The sequence below is a fragment of the Entelurus aequoreus genome, linkage group LG18, assembly GCF_033978785.1.
Source record: "Entelurus aequoreus isolate RoL-2023_Sb linkage group LG18, RoL_Eaeq_v1.1, whole genome shotgun sequence".
Taxonomy (NCBI): Eukaryota; Metazoa; Chordata; class Actinopteri; order Syngnathiformes; family Syngnathidae; genus Entelurus; species Entelurus aequoreus.
Genome location: NC_084748.1, coordinates 47,761,094 through 47,769,707, shown reverse-complemented (window position 1 = coordinate 47,769,707; position 8,614 = coordinate 47,761,094). Strand labels below are relative to the sequence as shown.

The following is an 8,614-nucleotide window of genomic DNA, read 5'->3' as shown; positions in this document are numbered from 1 at the left end:
TTGATGAGATGTTGTGTTGTAACCGGTTAAATGAGTTTTGTTGATTGCTAATAGATTTTGCTAAATCTGTTTTGATTATTTAATTCTTTACTTTGACATATTTGATTATTGACCTTTGATTATGAATACATGTATTTTGTTATAATGGATGATTTACATTTTGATTATTTTTAATATGCTTATTTTGATGAATTATATAGGCCTATTTAAAGCATGCAACTTTGAAATGTATTTAGAATATAAATGTACTATGTATAATATACAATACTAATATTGCCTCTGTTTATTACCATTACAGATTGTAGGTGCTTTGTTTTCCTGTCATTGTTCACCTTTTGACACTTTTTGGGATTTCAATAAATGTTTGTAAACTGTTACCAACTGCGTGCCTTGCCATCCTTGATTTGAAAGTCTGGTTTGCAACGGTTACATTACCTTCACCCGAGGCGGGGTGTGACAAATACGGAACAACTTCAGTCCACTTAAGATGTTACAAAGAAGTTGTAAATAAAAACAACTCACCGGGAGAAACGCTCTGCATTTGCACGGCCAGAAGGACGAAAAACAACAAATTCATGACGTCGGCGCAACTTTAAAAGATAATAGACTCTTTTACAAAAGCAAAATGAAGCTGTCGTCTTCTTCCAGGTCCTCTGAATGACTCGGAAGCCACTCGGGCGATGGAGGTCACACCTTTCCAGGCTCCTCCTCCTCCTGCGGCCCGCCACCAGCGTGATGATGTCGCTTGGCGCCACGGTGGTGTCACGTGTTCGCACCTTCACCCTGACGTCATCACGCCAAGGTACCTGCCGTCCAGGACCGCATTATTTGTGTTTAACATGAATAAATGTTAAGAAGAAAAAAGACTGAAAATATTCACATGTTTGTAAATACTGCATATTAAATATTTGAAAAAGTAATTAGTGAAGTAAACAGTAATAATACAGTACTGACATTGGTCATTATTACACCATAATAAGGTTATATTTTATAATAATATTATTATAACAATATTACTAGTAATAACAATGTCAACAATGAATAATTATATATATTTATATTATCACCATTACTATAATCTCAAATGTATTAACAATACCATCCATCTTTTCCGAAGTCGGGTCGCGGGGGCAGCAGCCCAAGCAGAGAAGCCCAGACTTCCCTCTCCCCAGCTACTTCTTCCAGCTCTTCCCAAGGTGTTCCCAGTTCAGCTGGGAGACATAGTCTGTCCACCGTGTCCAGGGTCTTTCCCGTGGTCTCCTACCATTATGATAAAGAATAATAATATTTTACCTTTATTATCATCATTACTACCAACTTATATGGAGAAATACACTTATTAGATTAAAAAGTAGATTATAGAGAAAGAAGGAGCAAAAAAGGAAGAAAAATATATAAAAGTATAAAGTGTTATGATAGCTAATGTGTACATATATGTGTGTAATATGTACACTTTGTTGCCAAAAGTATTTGGCCACCCATCCAAATGATGAGAATCACTAATCACAGGTGTATCAAATCAAGCACTTAAGCATGGAGACTGTTTCTACAAACATTTGTGAAAGAATGGGCCGCTCTCAGTGATTTCCAGCGTGGAACTGTCATAGGATGCCAACTGTGCAACAAATCCAGTCGTGAAATTTCCTCGCTCCTAAACATTCCAAATTACAAGAAAATGGAAGAGTTTGGGAACAACAGCAACTCAGCCACAAAGTGGTAGGCCCTGGTACATTTCGGACTGCATTGTGCCGAGTGTGACATTTGGTGGAGGAGGAATTATGGTGTGGGGTTGTTTTTCAGGAGCTGGGCTTGGCCACTTAGTTCCAGTGAAAGGAACTTTGAATGCTCCAGGATACCAAAACATTTTGGACAATTCCATGCTCCCAACCTGGTGGGAACAGTTTGGAGCGGGCCCCTTCCTCTTCCGACATGACAATGCATCCGTGCACAATGCAAGGTCCATAAAGACATGGATGACAAGAGTCTGGCGTGGATGAACTTGACTGGCCTGCACAGAGTCCTGACCTGAACCAGATAGAACACCTTTACTATGAATTAGAACGCAGACTGAGAGCCAGGCCTTGTCCACCAACATCAGTGTGTGACCTCACCAATGCGCTTTTGGAAGAATGGTGGAACATTCCTATAAACACACTCCGCAACCTTGTGGACAGCCTTCCCAGAAGAGTTGAAGGTGTAATAGCTTCAAAAGGTCATATTGAACCCTATGGGTTAGGAATGGGATGGCACTTCAAGTTCATATGTGAGTCAAGGCAGGTGGCCAAATACTTTTGGCAATATAGTGTATTTTATTCATCTTTAAAATATATTTTTGACCCCACACAAAGACGAAACATCTTTGCGTGTGTTGTGCTATGATACTATCAACACAGCACACTTCTTAGCAGAACTTGTGATGCGGGCCAGACTGAAGACACCAGCAGGCCACACTTGGCCTGCGGTTCGTAGTTTGGACACCCCTGGCATAGCGTGAAGAACAAGGTTGCTTGCAGATATATAAGACTCTCTGATTAGCCATCAGAAGCAGGTCACTAATCAATGGCAGGTGAGAATAATCGGTGCTCAAAGTAAAGAAAGAAAGGAGCACTGAAACAGAAATAGACCTTAGAGATAGGAGAAGCAGGGCCGGCCCGTGGCATAGGCCGTATAGGCAAATGCTAAGGGCGCCATCCATCAGGGGGCGCCACGCCAGTGCCACAAATGTTGGAGAAAAAAAAAATAAAAAAAATAAGTTGGTACTATTATTTCTAAATACATAAAATAATCCCACGTTAATTAAAATGCAAAGTAAAGCCTATTTAATAGAAATATTATTTATCACAACATTACGCCCCCTCCCTCCGCACGGTGCGCCCCCTCCCTTCCCGTATCATGACTCTTTTTGGACGTCACCACATAAAAAAATCAACACAAGATGTCAAAACGGCCAAAACTGTCAGGTGCCCAGGGAAGAAAAAAGAGAAAAGAAGAGGAGGAGAAAAAACGAGAAAAAGACAGAGGTAGCAGGGAGGTAACGTTAGCCTACATGAAATTATTTGTCTGTTACAGAATGTGATAGTAACCTGGCTTTTAGCATTAAGCTAATGTTACATGATTCGGCAATTGCTATTCAATAAATAGCTAGTTCTGTTTTAACGTCGGGTTAATATTGTGGAGGGGGCTAAATTGTAATGGAAAATAATAATGTAACGTTAGGTAATTACTGTACTCCCTGGTGTACAGTAATTTGTAAGTCATTCTAGTTAATGCAATATTAAAAAGCACAAATAGAGAACTCTGTTGGATCCCCTTTTTTTGTAATATAGTTGTTAAAGTCATACTGGTTTGATATCTTGTTTTGTGCAGTGCCTTATTTATATTGTATTTTTTAATTTATTTTATGCAACTTGTTGACACATTTTATTTTGTGTTTATGTATGTAAAAAATATTGTATTTCATATATTCATTTTTTATTTTTTGTGTTCATTTATTTATCCATAGTTTTTTTTATCTTGTTAACAATTCTGATTGTTAATTTGCTTTCTTTAAGTAAAAAAAAAGGTCAAAGACAAAGCTATTCGGTTTCTTGTGAGTATATGCACTTCACTGCCGATGTGGGGGGGCGCCACCTAAAATCTTGCCTAGGGCGCCAGATTGGTTAGGGCCGGGCCTGCATCAACAAAGTATTGAGCAAAGGCTCTGAAAGTTCAAGTTAAAGTAGCAATGCTTGTCACACACACACTAGGTGTGGTGAAATGTGTCCTCTGCACTTGACCCATCCCCTTGATCACCCCCTGGGAGGTGCAGCGGTGCCGTGCCCGGAAATCATTTTGGTGAATTAACCCCCAATTCCAACCCTTGATGCTGAGTGCCAAGCAAGGAGGTAATGGCTCCCATTTTTATAGTCTTTGGTATGACTCGGCTGGGGTTTGAATCATACCAAAGACTATAAAAATGGGACCCATAAAAGGAGCCATATGTAAAAAAAAACATGTTAAGTCATCATTAAATGTCCCTGATATGTCAAAAGGCATTGCTATATCATGTTCTTTTCCAATACCTCTATAACTGATAACAGTAGTTCAGCCGGGATATGCTCATTTCATAATTACATTTACAGCCCCGAAATCTTGTTATTGTTTTCATTTCGATGTCCCGCCCTCCACCGTTTGACCAATTAGAAAGTCTGTGAGTGTGTCACATCCAGGTTGCCATCTTTGTCTGGCTACTGCCACTGGTAAAGTTACTAAACATGTCAGACTTTAGTACATCTCAAAGGCCTCGTTAGGATTCTCAACCTATTCACGACAAAGCCAGGAACAAAATGAGGATTTGTATCGGGGATGCCTTTGAAAGATGGAGACCATTGAAGGCGGAGAACATTTTTTCATCTGATGCCAAACTTGTTAATTTCCTCCTTAAAAGGCAAGTCAGGCATCTACGTTTTCTTATTACTTGTAATAAATGGAAATGGACATTTGGTATGTAAACTATATTGTCCAATACAGTCTATGATCTTGTCTAACAAAGCTAGTATGTTCCTGCAACCAATGCTTAGCATGCTAGCCCGGTCAATGACACATGGACATACAGGCTAACGGGGGAAATATATGCCCGTTAGCTTGTATGTCGATGTGTCATCCAACTGACATATATTTTCGACAAATAAAACCTATGTGGATATGTGTAGTGTCAGTGCCTATTTCCTTCTCAACATGCTGATACGCTGAGGAAATGTGTTCCGACATTAGCACGGCTGTCATCGTGGCAATGTGAAACGTATGGAGACAGCCAAGTCACATGATAAAATAATTCCTCATTGGTGTTTGCATATTGTGGACTACATGCACCAAGTTATATGGCAATCTGAAACATTTGAAACAGTAGCCTATAGACTTACCTTGGTAAAATGTCTCCTCTTTAGTTTTGGGTGTACAATAGGCCGCTAAACATACTCTACTTATTTTCACTAGTATAACCATTGCTAGCGTTGGTTGTAGTTTGTTTTAGTCTTTGTTTTCTGATAGTGCTGACAATAACCATATGGTTGCCATTTGTTGTGATATTGTACACAGACATGACGTACTTCTTCCTGACAATAGCCTAATTTCTGTGTAAAATGGAGTAGCCCAGTCCATCGAGCTGGATTCGGCTGCGTATCTGGCAACCTCAGTCAGAATTTTGACTGTAATTGCAGTACCATTTCTGGCCACATGATTACATATGGCTCCTTTAAATGAGCATCCGTGGCAACAAAGGGAGCGCTGGAACAGAAAAGAACACTCAACTAAGGAGAAATAATAACAAATACCAGAATATGACCTGGTGTTACAGGTCATAACAATTTCCCCCAATATGTATTTCAAAGGGGAATATTTTGTGAAGTAATTGGAGCCTTAAAGGCCTACTGAAAGCCACTACTAGCAACCACGCAGTCTGATAGTTTATATATCAATGATGAAATCTTAACATTGCAACACATGCCAATACGGGCAGGTTAACTTATAAAGTGCAATTTTAAATTTCCCGCTAAACATCCGGTTGAAAACGTCTATGTATGATGACGTATGCGCGTGACGTCACCAGTGAAACGGAAGTATTGGTACCCCATTGAATCCAATACAAAATAGCCCTGTTTTCATCTCATAATTCCACAGTATTCTGGACATCTGTGTTGGTGAATCTTTTGCAATTTGTTTAATGAACAATGAAGACTGCAAAGAAGAAAGTTGTAGGTGGGATCGGTGTATTAGCGGCTGGCTGCAGCAACACAACCAGGAGGACTTTGACTTGGATAGCAGACGCGCTAGCCGACGCTAGCCACCGACAGCACGGATGATCGGGTGAAGTCCTTTGTCCTTCCGTCAATTGCTGGAACGCAGGTGAGCACGGGTGTTGATAAGCAGATGAGGGCTGGCTGGCGTAGGTGGAGCGCTAATGTTTTTATCATAGCTCTGTGAGGTCCCGTTGCTAAGTTAGCTTCAATGGCGTCGTTAGCAACAGCATTTTTAAGCTTCGCCAAGCTGGAAAGCATTAACCGTGTAGTTACATGTCCATGGTTTAATAGTATTGTTGATTTTCTGTCTATCCTTCCAGTCACGGGTTTATGTATTTTGTTTCTATCTGCATTTGAGCCCGATGCTATCACGTTGGCTCCGTAGCTAAAGTGTTTCACCGATGTATTGTCGTGGAGATAAAAGTCACTGTGAATGTCCATTTCGCGTTCTCGATTCTCATTTTCAAAAGGATATAGTACAAATCCGTGATCCACAATAGAAAAAGGAGAAAGTGTGGAATCCAATGAGCCAGCTTGTACCTAAGTTACGGTCAGAGCAAAAAAGATACACCCTGCACTGCACTGTAGTCCTTCACTCTCACTTTCCTCATCCACAAATCTTTCATCCTCGCTCAAATTAATGGGGTAATCGTCGCTTTCTCGGTCTGAATCTCTCTCGCTCCATTGTAAACAACGGGGAATTGTGAGAAGCCTTTCAACCGGTGACGTCACGCTACTTCCGGTACAGGCAAGGCTTTTTTTTATCAGCAAGCACAAGTTGCGAACTTTATTGTCGATGTTCTCTACTAAATCCTTTCAGCAAAAATATGGCAATATCGCGAAATGATGACACTATGACATGAATGATGACATTCTATGACACATAGAATGGATCTGCTATCCCCGTTTAAATAAAAAAATGTCATTTCAGTAGGCCTTTAAATAGGTCAATAATTCATAACAACATTGATTTTGATTTATTATCATATTATGAGCAAAGACAGTTTTTAGGAAGTCACTAAAACCCTCAGGGCCCCACTTATAAAAGTGTTAAGTATTTTGTTGTTGTTGTTTTTTTACTCTAAATCCATCAATTTCTAGAGTAACTTTAGATCTCTCCGTCAATTATACGTTTTTATTAATTTTGTTTTTGTTTTATACCCTTTTTGTGGTAGAAAACTTAGTTTTGTTATGGCGAACACACAAAATATGTGACACTTCCCCTCCATTAAATATTTCAAAGTGGAATATTTGATGTGAAGTAATTGGACCCTTCTGTAGGTCAACATTGATTTTGATTCATTATTATATTTGGAGCAAAGACACTTTTTAATAAACTAAATTCTACTGAAATCTTCAGGGCCCCACTTATAAAAGTGTTAAAATACCCTTTTTTTTTTTTTTTTTACTTTAAACCTATAAACTTTGATATCAACTTCAGATCTATCCGTCAATTATAAGTTTTTATATTTTTGGTTTGTGCTATTTTTGTCAAAGAAAATGTTGCCTTTTATATGGAAAACACACAAAATATGCAATTTTTTACCCCCAAATAATTCAAAGTAGAATATTTGATGTGAAGTAAATGGAGCCTAAAATAGGTCAATAATTCATAACAACATTATTTTGATTCATTATTATTTTTTGACCAAAGACAGTTTTTAAGAAACAAAATCCTACTCAAATCCTCAGGGCTCCACTTATAAAAGTGTTAAAAATACACCATACGTTATTTTTTTTATTTTAATTTTTACTTTAAACCTATACATTTTGAGATCAACTTCAGATCAATCCGTCAATTATACGTTTTTATATTATTATTTTTATGCTATTTTTGTCAAAGAAAATGTTGCCTTTTATATGCAAACACACAAAATATGTAATATTTCTACCAAAAAATATTTCAAAGTGGAATATTTGATGTGAAGTCATTGGAGCCTTCAATAAGTCAATAATTCATAACAACATTATTTTGATTCATTATTATTTTTTGAGCAATGACAGAAAAAAAACACCTTGTGTTATAAGAGTCAACATTGCAACTTTTTCTCGTTACTTTCACCTGTTTGCTCTTTTTTTTTGTTTTTATGTATGAGTATTTTTAGGTCAGGAGTATTTTTCAGGTCCCAGTGCTGACAAACATTTTCAGGCCAGCAGTCCACCCCGAGTCTGACATGATTTGAAGACGTTGTGTCTGCCTTTATTCATCCAAGTCCTTCAAGAGAAATGCAAACTAACACTTTTTAAATACACGGCCTCTTGTATGTCTTTTCATTTGTGGTCTAAGCTTTTATAAATAAAATAAAGCAACTGACGAGTAAATCATTGTCATATATTTTATACTGCTTAATTAACACAATACATTAGCAAAATCTGCCCAATTTGCTCTTGTACTTGGTTTAATGTTGTGTTTAATTCATTAGAAATGAAATTAAACAATCAACAACTACACTTTGTATTGCTAAATTAACACAACACATCAGTTTAGGTAATCCCTGCATATTTACTGTGATAAATTTGCTATAATTAAATGAAGTAATTCATTCATTAATTTATACAGCACACATTCTCATATTGTGTAATAATTATGATACATTGTTATATTGCTACAAACTGTTACTGCATTCACTTCTTGTAGTTACTAAACGTGAAGAGTAATCGTATTAATAATACTCTCTCCTCTTCTTATCAGCTGCAGGAAATTCAATATTTTTCGTACGGTCTAGTGTCAAAAAAGTATCAAATGTTCTTTTGAAAAGAAGTTCCTTTCTTGGGAGGTAGCGGATTGTCATCATCACATCACATTCCACTACCTCCCAAGAAAGGAACTTCTTTTA

The 8,614-nt window shown here is 37.8% G+C and overlaps 1 long non-coding RNA gene across 1 annotated transcript in view; it reads right to left on the bottom strand.

Moving 5' to 3' along the window:
* Window positions 1-465: 465 nt before the first annotated feature.
* Window positions 466-8,614, bottom strand: part of LOC133634208 (uncharacterized) — a 16,056-nt gene continuing 7,907 nt past the window's right edge. Inside the window, exons 4-5 of the long non-coding RNA XR_009821908.1 lie at window positions 1,100-1,260; window positions 466-806 (exon numbers count right to left, since the gene is read on the bottom strand). This is a non-coding gene — a long non-coding RNA (uncharacterized LOC133634208). The remainder of the gene's footprint in view (window positions 807-1,099; window positions 1,261-8,614) is intronic.